This window comes from Hemicordylus capensis, chromosome 2 (assembly GCF_027244095.1).
Source record: "Hemicordylus capensis ecotype Gifberg chromosome 2, rHemCap1.1.pri, whole genome shotgun sequence".
NCBI classification, from domain to species: domain Eukaryota; kingdom Metazoa; phylum Chordata; class Lepidosauria; order Squamata; family Cordylidae; genus Hemicordylus; species Hemicordylus capensis.
The window spans coordinates 193380526-193392371 of record NC_069658.1 but is presented as its reverse complement, the minus strand read 5'-3'; the positions used below and the strand labels follow the sequence as shown (position 1 = coordinate 193392371).

The following is an 11846-nucleotide window of genomic DNA, read 5'->3' as shown; positions in this document are numbered from 1 at the left end:
TGGCAAAGAGGGCAGGCAGGTGAGCAGGTGGGTGATGGCACCTGCTCACTTGCCTTCCTCACTGCCAATGCCTCCAGTTCTACTTGCTGCTAAAGTGGCGGGTAGCAGACAGTGGCAAGAAGAGAGAGCGGGCGGGCGGGTGTTCCCCATCACCCACCTGCCCCTAGTTGCCGCAAAGAGTTGGGTGGAGGCAGCGGTGAGGAAGAGTCAGAGAGTGACAACTCTGGCTCTTATACAACCCAAGCTGTCACTGCCCCATCCCACTTTGGGCCCTAAAGGGGCACTTAGCTCACTTAGTGGGTGGGCTGGCCCTGTATTCAGTGGGATATTCAGATCGAATATCATTGAATCCAAATATCTAGCTGAAGCTTTACACACCCCTAATTCATACCAGAAGGAAACATCTAGGGCGTTATCTGACTGATAGGAGAGCTATTCCTACGTTGTATGCATGTACAGGCACCTGAATGCACATACATGTCTTCATGTGAATATGTACATGCAATAATTTTAAAAGTCCACATGGGGACTGAGCCCATTGCAAATACAGAGTACCTGCTATATTTGTGTTTTGTTGGTAACATACACTGCAAATGTAATATATCCACATTGAACATAACATGTGAATATGGTTAATGTGTTTGGAAGGATATATACAAATGTGTCAAGCTGCTGAGAATTCAAAGTTGCAATTTGCTGTACAGAAAACCCCAAATGAGGTAGGTGGAGTCACATGCTGCTGTTTGATTCATTAGTATTTTATTGATTGATTGGTATTCATGTTGCATGGAGGGCTAGAACCTCTGAATGCCAAGACCTTCATCTTTCCCAATCCTTTCCCATACGACTGTTTGACTGTGGTCAGAGGGAAGGTTTTGTATTATTGTTGCCTGTATCTGAAATTGAACAAGATCTCAAGTCAGCATTCTCATTATGGCAATATATTTAATCAACAGGCACCATATGAAGCAAAGGACAAGACAATTCCTGTGTAATGACTGGAGGAGAGGCATTTACCAGAATACAGTGACTGTTATGCTGGTCCTAGTGGCCCTTTTCACTAAAACAAGCACCTTTTTTGCGACATCCAGGCAGTGTTCCCTCTAATTTTTTTCGTCAGTTAGTGGAATAAGTTTTGTTCTGGGTGGCAGTATTAAGGCAGTGTGCACACATGTGCATTATTATGTACCATTATAGATACAACACACAAACACACCTCAAAAATATGGAAGAAAAGAAGTGTACATTTCTATTTATCTTTCTTCTGTTTTAAAACCAATTGTATTTGCTATTTTAGGAATTTATGCACCACACAAAGTGTGGCACGAAAAATTTATTTATTTATTATTTATTCAATTTTTATACCGCCTTTCATGAAACATCCCAGGGCAGTTTACAAAAGTTAAAATACAATAAAACTCCATAAGAATCACATTTAAAACTTTAAAGCCAGGCAATCATTAAAAACCATGAAACACCAAAAAAACAACCATAAAAAGACAAACAGAATCAGGAAAGCTGAAAGAACCTGCCAAATTAAATTGCAATCATGTCCGTGCTTTACCATTTTAGAATAATTTAACTACATCACTTCTGAAATGTCTCAACATCATAGCCACATTTAAAATACCAAGAGACTATTCACATGATGGGATGAAATCGGGCTAGCCTCCGCTAGCCTGATTTCGTCCCGTCGTGTCCCATCGTGTGAACCACCGGGCTTGACTGCGAACTTGGTGGTTCCTGAGCGGGTAACCCATTCAAGTAACCCACCAATTAAACCGGGTTTGTGAAGCTGGAGCCGGCAGTTGTGTGGGCGGCCACTTCGGCTGCCCAGAGCAGACTTTCTGCTCGTGTGCTGGGAGAGCGGGCTTAGCCCTCCCAGGCGGGTCTCATTGATCGTGAGACCCGCCTCCAAATGAGGCAAATTTTTAAAAAGCAAAGCACAAATATCAAGAGACTTTCTTTTTTTGAAATATCTAAATAATATTATAATGTTATGCCCTGCAGCTAAAAATAATGTATGACCTTGCTGAGATTTTGATCCATTTGCATATATATTCCACTCACAAAAAGTTCATTAACTTGATGTGAGACCATATATTCTACTACCAAGGCAAACTTCCAAAAGTAAGTAAATGTGCACTGTTATTTTCTAGCATCAACTTCTTTAATCCTACTACATATAATCCAGCTCCCTTTTAAATCATAAATATACAAACTTAATTCCAGCAATAAACTTCCAACATTCAGTTTAACTCTGTAACTAATGAAGCCCCATCTAGTTGTGTTGTATCCTAACAGGTAAGGGTAAAGTGTACCATCAAGTCGATTTTGACTCCTAGCGCCTACAGAGCCCTGTGGTTTTCTTTGGTAGAATCTAGGAGGGATTTAGCATTGCCTCCTCCCGCACAGTATGAGATGATGCCTTTCAGCATCTTCTTATATCGCTTCTGCCCGATATAGTACCAGTGGGGATTTGAACTGGCAACCTTCTGCAGGTAGATGTGCAGTATGCTTCTGTTCCTTTGCTCCTGCATCACCAAACTCCCCATAGATGCCCAATCTCATGGGAATGGCAGCTCTTTCTGTTGTGATGAATGAATAGGAGAAAGGGCTTAGACATAGTCATGGAGAACAGGTCTATCCATGGCTACTTGTCTGTGGGCAAGATGACACTAAATACCAGTGGCAGGGGAACAACAGCAGGAGAGGGCAAGCCCTCATCCCCTGCCTGTGGGCTTCCTGGAGGCATCTGGTGGGCCACTTTGTGAAACAGGATTCTGGATGAGATAGGCCTTGGACCTGACCCAGCAGGGCTGTTCTTATGGGAAGGGACAGAACTATTGACTGTTTCCTGATTCCTTGACTCTAGAACAGACAATTTGGAGGGATAAGGGCAGATTCAAAGCATTTCCTCAATGAGCATTACTTACAGAACTATTTTTAATAAGAGAAATCACTATGATTTAGTAAAAAAGAAAGAACACTCCTTTTATTAGGTGATGGCAGACATGCAGACTAAGGTTGGGTGTGTACTTTAATGCAGTGCCTGCACTCCGGGAACGGGGAGGGATGATTATCATTGATCTCTTATTCCCTCAGAAGTTGTCTGTGTATCTCGAAACTATGTTCCTAAGGGTTGCAGAGACCTCAGGGACATACGTTTTGGGAGAGTCCTGCCCAAATGACCCAGGCCACCCAAATAGACAGGGTGCATTGCATTCATGACAGCCTCCAAAATGGCCACAGTGACCACTGAGAGGGCCAAATGGCCTCAAAATGGGCCAAAATGTCCCATTGAAGACTGGTGTGTGTGGGGAAGCTCTGGAGACACACACACACACACACACACACACACACACACACACCCCGTGGCCACAGCAGCAGCCCCTGGGGGATGCCGGATCCGCCGGTAAGCTAAAAAAGAATAATTTTTTTGAGGTTTGGAGCCCTGAACCGGCTTGAACTCAGGCCAGGTATTTTGTATAGGGACACAAAACCAAACATGCCCGGTCTGGTTCAAGTCAAATCCGGAGCTGAATTGACCCGGGCAAACTGGTTTTGTGCACACCCCTAGAGAACTGAGAGATTTATGGGGAATTTCTGGGAAGGGAATCTGTAGTTTTAGACACAGTTGTTAAAGAAGTTGTTATTTCTAATTATTGTTGTGTGCATGTATGCACATGATTTTAAGGAAAAGGGGGAAAATGAAGCACAGATTTAAAGTGAACACAAATTACCTGCTTCTTGTGTCTTTATTCACTGCTTGTGTCCTTCCTCACTGCTGAATAATCATGAGGTGATCACCCTGTCACTATTACTGAATCCACCAATTTAATTCAACTGTATTTTTTTTCAGTGGGCGTGGGTGGGTGTGACTTTATCTTAGTTGAAGGTTTTACAAAGTTTTTGGAGTTCAACATCAGGAAGTTGTACCTTGTGGTTTGGGTAAGCTCCTTCATATCTAGTCAGATTTCTCTTTTTAAAATGCCTGGAAATTCAGTAATCCAGAAACCTTTGGTTTAAGATGAGAGTTAAGATGCTTTCATTCTCACTCGTGCTCTAAGAAGAATGGAAATTGCAAGCTGAGGTGCTCAACTGAACTTCCGTGCCATAGAAGCTGTAAAGACTTTGTACAGTCTGGTATATGATGATGGCTTTAGAAATGAGGCTCTGTGCATCCAGTGGGAAGCGAGCTGGTCTTGTGGTAACAAACATGCATTGTCCCTTTGCTAAGATGGTCCACCCTGGTTTGCATTTAAATGGGAGCTTCCCTGCTGTCAACCCCCGAAGCTGCCAGGTGAGCCACTGCTCATCTGGGCGGGCGATTTGCCCATCTAAGGAAGGGTCAGCGATAGTCTGTGTGGAGGGTAGGTAAAACCTGCTCTCCCTGCAGAACACCCCAGAGCTCTGATCATGATAAGAGTTCCTGTATATATTGTTTCATTGTCATAATGTTTTTCAATTTTGAAAAAGATGCTTCAGCACATAGCATTACAAAAGGCTAATTTTCGTATCTTACAGTTCTCCAAGACTGTAAGATAATGGTATGAGGAGAATAAGGAGTGCATTTTGAAGTTTAAAGTGGGTAAAAAAAGACTACTGACAACAGACCTGAATTACTTATATTGATTGGAACTGAAGAAGAAATACGGAACAGAAAATTAGCACAATTTGTTTTTCAGATGCCAGCATTTGCAGCTGTTTGGGTAATATTTCAGCTCCATAACCATTATACCGTGTGGAACTCATCATTACATATTCAGCCATTGCAACTGGACAAACCATTATTTTTGGACACTTATGATTTCTTCAGAGATATACATAAATTCTTTAAGATCCATCATTGTATGTTGTTCGATTACCACATAATATTATGTGTTGAAGGAAGCAGTATCAGGTTATTCCATTTTTGTACAGTATCTCACAATACTGCCCCCTTCCTGGTTGGCTCTGTACTGCAGAGCAGGCAGGCAAGAGTGGGGAAATAGTGACTTCTGCTGTTTCTGGGGCTACTGCTGCCACAAACATTCAGTGATACCCGAGATCCGCCCTCTCATCCTCCTCTTCAGTGCCCTGCTGCTGCTGCACATGGAGGAGCTTCTGGCCCTCTCTCAGCAAACAGGCAGCCTCAGGCCATCCATGTGGCAGAAGTGGAGATGGGGCGGGGGCACAGCAAGGCCTTCCCAGCTTAACTTTAGTTTACAGTGAGCACCTCTTCAGGTATGCTGTTGCCTATGATCCCTGCATTGGGGACTCCAGGGTAGACAATACTAAGCTAAGTGGACCAGCACTCTGACTTGGTGTAAGGCAGCTTGAAGGGTTCATGAGGGATCTTAATCCTTTTGAATGGGGGAGGAAGACATTCCTTAACAAACTGTAGGGTTTAGGGTTCTGCCTTATATGGGCTGGAGCCAGGTTTTCTTTCCCATCCTCCTGTTCATAGGACTGAGACACAACTGCCTTATATTTTAGCAGTGGGAGGCCCTCCCACTGGACCCCTCCTCACTACCCCTGAAAGCTTACCGATAACAATTCAGTTCCTGCAACTTGAAGTAGGATTTGTAGAGCCATGATTTGCTTGAGGGTCACCTATGAAGAAAAGGTTCAATGTTATTAAATCCTTTACCCCTTCCTTTGCCATGACCCTTCAGCTGCCAAGAACCCTGTTATTTCTTTCTCCTTTTGTCTCTCAGTCTGGGTTCCTACCGGGGCGGAGCCACCATTGGGCCATCGGGTTCAAAGAACCCGGGCCGGTGGCCAATCAGGGGCCTCGAGAGTGGCCCCGTCATGCCCCCCATGTCTGACGTCAAACGCGGGGGCGGTAGTTTAGCTCCCGCGCGGGGGCCGCACAGCCCCTTCAGGAGCTAAACAAAGGCTGGTGCTGCGTTCGCAGCACCAGCCAGGAGTGGCTCTTTCCTGCAAAGGCAGGGAAGAGTAGCTCCTGGTTGGTGCTGCGAATGCAGCGCCAGCCTAACTAGCTCCTGAAGGGGCCGCACGGCCCCTTCAGGAGCTAAGACTGGCACTGCATTCGCAACGCAGCCCAGGAGCGGCTCTTCCCTGCAGGGAAGAGCCGCTCCTGGGCTGCGTTGCGAACGCAGCGCCAGGCTTTGTCTAGCTGCTGAAGGGGCCGCACGGCCCCTTCAGCAGTTAAGCTGCTGCTGAACTCCCAAATGGAGCCTCAAGGCTCCGTTCGGGAGCCAGACCATGCCCCCCGCGTCTGACGTCAGACGCAGGGGGCGGGGCTATCGGGGCGCCTGCCACGGCCCCAAACAGACTGGCAGCAGGCTGGCTACACCACTGGTTCCCACCTCCCACTTAGGATATAGAATGATGGAAATGGATAAACAGCTGGTGTATAGAGCATCTACTGTACTAGCTCTTCCCACTTTGTCCTTTGTTCCCCCCTCCTGGCAATCAGGAGAGAAAGGGGACAGGATAGCAAGATGGGCACTATGTTCTTTGCTCTCCGAAAATGAAGCCATTTTATCTTATTTTATTTTATTTATATCTTTTTAAACTGCTTTGGGAACTTTTTGTTGAAAAGCAGTATATAAATATTCATTGTATTTGTATGTATGTTCACAAGCACATGCAGTTGAGGTGGCCACATAAACAGGGCAACCCTATTAGATTGCTGGGATGGTAACATATGGCAAGTCGTTGATACCCAGGGTTGGGTTAACAGCCCCACTCAGGAATTCCTGAATGACTCAGGTCTATTTTTGTACAATGATGTTGGGGAAGTGGGGCTCAACCACTTCCCCTTGGTTTAGCAAGTGTAGTCCCTAGGCTTACTAATGGTCTGGGCAGGTCTGGGCTGGGCAGTAGGATCAGCCCTACCTCCAGTGAAAGGAGAGATTTGTCATATGTGATTAGGATGGCTGGATGCTGTTCCTGAGTGGATGGCACTCTCATGACAATGGAAGGCCATGGGGATACTCATGTGGGCTGGATGGCAGATGCCACCCAGCCTGGTTGCTCAACGCAGGCAAGCCGTGGAGATCCCGGCAATATCTCTTCCTGTCCTAGTGACCACCGTGAAGAAGCAGTCACAGCAGGCCCTCTGCCAGCCTATCCACTCATTTGCACAGATCCATCTTTATTTTTGCCCAGAATGGCAACTCCATTCTCCTGAGGTTGCAGATAACTGGGGCTCCCCTCCCCCATAATTCCCCACTGTGGCAGATCTGCATATGCCGCAACGCCAGTCGGAACTCAGGAAATTTGAATGAGAGATTTGAATGAGAGTAAAGATCTGTCCCCGGTCCCGGTGTTTCCCCAGTCTGCCCACTCAACAACAGCCAGACATATGGAGCCCAGACACGAATTCTCCTTTGGGTGTGTCAAGGGCTTCCCTGGAGAAGAGGGGGCATGCAGTCTGATGGAAGACTGAAGGTCTTTGAGCCTAAGGTCCTCCCCAATGGACTGGCCCTCTCATGAGAGGGTTAATCGCAGGGTGGCACACCATCACGGAGGCAGGAGTGTAATTTGGTTTCAATGGACACCTTTGCCCGGCTGAGCCATCGCAAGAGCATGCTTGGTCACAGCGGGCCAAACCCCAGGATCCTTTGCGCTCCCTAATATACATATCCCCTCCTAGGAAGTCATCATGTTCCCTTGCCTTTCCTGAGTAATAGAAAAATAGTGCCTCTCAGCAACCCCTGCTGCCAGAAATAGTGTTTGTATGAGTCTGTTTTGTTGTGTGACTCTTTGAGGGTGGTGGTGCCATTGGTATCAGATGAAGGGCTTCCATGGCATTTAAAGAGCCTTTCCCTTCTGAGGGCGTTTACTGAGGCCGTTCTGAAGAGTTTTGATCACACTCAGCACTCCCCCTTGAAGGTCGTGGCCAATGGCTCCCACCCGGCAGACGTTCTGATGCTTTGCCCACAGTCTGGCAACACGAGAGCTACAGAACTTGCTGGGATGCAGACTCGGTGGACCAAGAAGAGGGAGGGGCTCCACTGCCCTGAAAACAGAGGTTTCCGAGCTGTGGTTGGACAAACATCTGCAATGTGATTCACGGTCACTAAAGTTTACTGTGGTTTGGGCAACCTCTGGTTTCACATTCTCTGCAGATGCAGCCTCTATAACTCTTACATCAATGGCAAGACTAGGCAGATGTTTGCAATGCTTGTGGATGTCTCTCCTCTCCACATCTGCACCTTTTCCTTCTCATGATGACTACACAGTGTTGTCTTGAATAACACTCCCCACTCACACTTCACTTTGGCACTTACCAATTAGAGCCTTAATCATGTCTTGGAGCAATTGACCAATGAGGTTTCTGGTTTGTCCAGCGACAGTAGAAGCGTCTGGGAGAAGTCCATCATGGGCAGCATCTGTCCCTGAATGCCAGAGAGCAAAATGAGAAATGAGTCCCTTTTATGAACCATTTTAAATGATTCAGTTCCCACCCTGGTTCTATCTTAGCATTGCTAACCACCAGAAATGGCTTTTTCTCCCAGACAGCCTAAGGAGGAAAACAAACTGCTCTAGCAGCAAAAGAAAAACCGCTTATACCATTTCCCTCTTGGGGTTCTGAATCAGTCCATATTATTTTTTCTGTTTTCTAGACTCTTAAAGGAGATAACATACTATTGGAAAAATGCGATCTAGTCATTGAGTCATTCAAGATTTTCTGGTCCCTTTTCAAGACATTCTAGGATGGAAAGCTTATACTCACCACGTGTACAGCTCTTACTTCCCTGTATTGGCATCACAAGGATGACCATTTAGGACTCTGTCCTTGACACAGGCATTGATTTGGTTAGGCCCACATGCACTTTTCAAGCAACTGTATTTACCAGGCTTGGGACTTGTGTGGGACTTTTGGTCATCATGGATGGGCTCTAGAAAAGAATCACAAGTGCTCCACTAGTGATGTGCAAACTCCTCAAGTTTCAGTTTTGAACTAGCATATTATTTAGGGGTTTTCTTGGGAAGCTTTGTGGGAGGGGAATGCATGTATGTACTGAGAGTCCCCTCCCTACTTATAATGGTGGCACATAGCTGCCGTGGTACCACCTGTGCATGCCTTATTTCAGCGGCTCCCAAACCCTGAGTCCCCAGATGATCTTGTTGGGTTACAATTCCCTTCATCTCTAGCCACAATGGCTAAGGGCCCCCAACCCCAGAACTGTAGTTTCCTGCACCAGCTATGGCACAGAGCTGCTTTGACCTCCCCTCCCCTACATTCCTCCCCCCGCCAAAAGAAACCCAGAACAAAAAAGAAGGTTTTGTGTTTGGATGGAGGAGAGCAGCCACATGACATGTTCACAAAGAGGAATCTAGTGTGGGACTCAATGTCCCAGTTTTATAGGCAGCAATAGTGTCTGTGGGGGAGGCTTACTGACAGCAAGACAACTTTATAAAGTATTATTTTGCTGGGAAACAGCACTGTGAGCAGAGGTGGCACAGTTTTTCTGTAAAAAATTTTTTAAAAACCGTATGTGTTTACTTGGCACAGTCCAAGTAAATGTTCTTAACAGTTCGTGCTGGACTGAACGTTTTCACCTCCAGCACATTTGAAGAGGTTTGCCATGGTGGGGACCTTTTGGAAGCAGTGCCAAAAACTTTGATACTTTCATGAAGGGGGGGGGATGAAGTTATATGTTCAGGTGGCTGGGGGAGCAGCTTACCACACAAGGTGGCCTGTTGGAAACAGCCTGGCTTTGCTTTCAGGACTACTTTAGAGCTCCCCTTTGACAGCCATGGTGGCTGCAATGGCTAAACAGCAGGTGAGTGGGGAGGTTGTGGCAGGAGGGGTAGCAGCAACATTGGCATCAGTGGCAGTAACAGCGGTAGCAGTGGCGCAGCCCTCCAAAACATGTGAACGTGGGCCATGCCAGTGCTACTGTCAGAGCAGTTAAATACACACACACACACACACACACACACACACACACACACACACACACAACTTTGGTGAGGGTAGCAGGGTTCAACACTAAATAACTTTCATTCTTTACAGTGCAGCAGGCCTTGGCTGCCTGGTCTGTTGAACACAGATGATGCCTGTGTAGGATCTTACAAAATCTCATTGTCCATTCTGAGCTGGCAGACCCAGCCTTAGGGATGGAAAAGCCAGGCTATTGCCAGGGCCGGACTGGGGGCACTGAGAGGGCGGGGGAATTTATGTGTGTAGGGTGGCAGTTTTTATTTATTTTATTTTGATTTGATTTTTATGCCACCCTTCCGAAATGGCTCAGGGCGGTTTACAATTTTTTGAGCAGAAGGGGTGGCTTTCACCATACTTTTTTTTGTTTCATTTAATAATTAATTTTATCACTTGTAACTATTAAGCACAATTCTATTCTAATAAAATAGTTTGTATATATGTGTTCCTATGTAGTCCAGTTCCTGCAAGATTGTTAGAAACTGAAGTGGATGGCTTCTTAGTAGCACTACAATAGCACTGTTTTAAGTTTTCTCTCCCCACCAATTTCCACAAGATGCCTGCTCTCTCACCCCCTCAGCCCTATACACCTACCCAAGAGAGGAAAATTATTTTCAGTTCCTAACAATATATATAGCATCATAGAATTTCAAAGCATTTAAGCATATCATTACAGAGAAATGGGGGTGAAGAGAAATGACCGAGGGGTGGGGGGAGAAAATAAATAACTGGTGGAAGGAAGTGGATAAATGTGTGAGACAAGGGCAGCTGGGCTGCAGGAGTCAGCCTGTAGTGTTTGGGGTTTTTTGGGGGGAGGGGGTGAAGAGGAGAGCCTCACATCATGGCCAGGTGCCCCAAACAGGCCAACCAGCTCTGGGTCCTTCCCTCTCCAAGTAGGGACTCCCCACCAGCCTTGCTCCTTCCCCATCCAGCCTTCTGAGGCAGGAGCCCAAGATGTGTGTCTATACACTACAGAAAGAAAAGACACCATTTTGATTTCAAATAGGACAGCAGAATGTCATATATGGAGTAAACCCAATTTTGTATAATTTAAAGACAACCGATCATTTCACAGGCAAGAGTTTTAAAAATGAGTTTCTTGTGAACTGATTTGCAAAGCCTTGTTTTGAAGCAAGTGTACAAAAACAGACTTTTGGTGGTGGTGGGGTGCTACAAGCACAAAGCAAAATAAAATAAAATAGTAATGTTTAAAAGGGGAAACATGTTGAGAGAACCATTTTCTCTTATTTTGCTATTTAAGCAATTTTGAGAACTCTGTTGCTAAAAACACTGCATATCAATATTTTTTAATAAGGGCAGGAGGGGGAGAGAAGAAACCCACACACAGAGACCAGATTAGAGCTAGGAACAGGAACAAAAAACAGATCCATTTTGTAAGAGCATTCCTCCCCCCCTCCCCCCCACCATTCTTGAGAGAGAGAGCTTGACTAAGGGGAACAAATCACACACAAACAAACAGCAAATGGTTGTGGTTTTTTTTAACCAAACGTATTACTTTCCTTCTTGAATGAGAGGCAAGACCAATAAGCAAGCAGCTTCACTCTGTGCTGTAGTTCCACTTGCATTACAAATCCAACAGGGAGGAGCACAAGACTCCAGGGGAGAACCAATAGGGCTGGGAGAAACGTTTACCCCTTCTTTCGTCTCTGCTGCTGCTGATCTCCAAGAGTCTCAGCATTGAATCAAAGGGAGAGTGTAACTGCACCCTTCACCCTTGCAGACCATAGCAGTAGCAGCAGGGAGGGAAGGGAAAGCCGCCCGATAGAAGCAACAGCCTGTCTGGCTGGCTGCAGACTGAGATTCCCTGCCCTGCAAGAGAGAGGCAGGAGCTGTGGGAGGGAGCTCAGGATAAGGGCGGAGGACACAAAATCGGAGGCAAGGGAGCGCAGAGGCGAGGGGCGCACTGGGGAGGCAAGGGGGCCGG

At 46.1% G+C, this 11846-nt stretch overlaps 2 long non-coding RNA genes across 2 annotated transcripts in view; one reads left to right on the top strand and one right to left on the bottom strand.

Moving 5' to 3' along the window:
- Positions 1-737: 737 nt before the first annotated feature.
- The window catches only part of LOC128347922 (uncharacterized), a 15448-nt gene continuing 4339 nt past the window's right edge, over positions 738-11846 (bottom strand). The window contains exons 2-4 of the long non-coding RNA XR_008317839.1: positions 8244-8351; positions 5530-5595; positions 738-896 (exon numbers count right to left, since the gene is read on the bottom strand). This is a non-coding gene — a long non-coding RNA (uncharacterized LOC128347922). The remainder of the gene's footprint in view (positions 897-5529; positions 5596-8243; positions 8352-11846) is intronic.
- LOC128347923 (uncharacterized) overlaps positions 9604-11846 on the top strand; it is a 24897-nt gene continuing 22654 nt past the window's right edge. The window contains exon 1 of the long non-coding RNA XR_008317840.1: positions 9604-9743. This is a non-coding gene — a long non-coding RNA (uncharacterized LOC128347923). The remainder of the gene's footprint in view (positions 9744-11846) is intronic.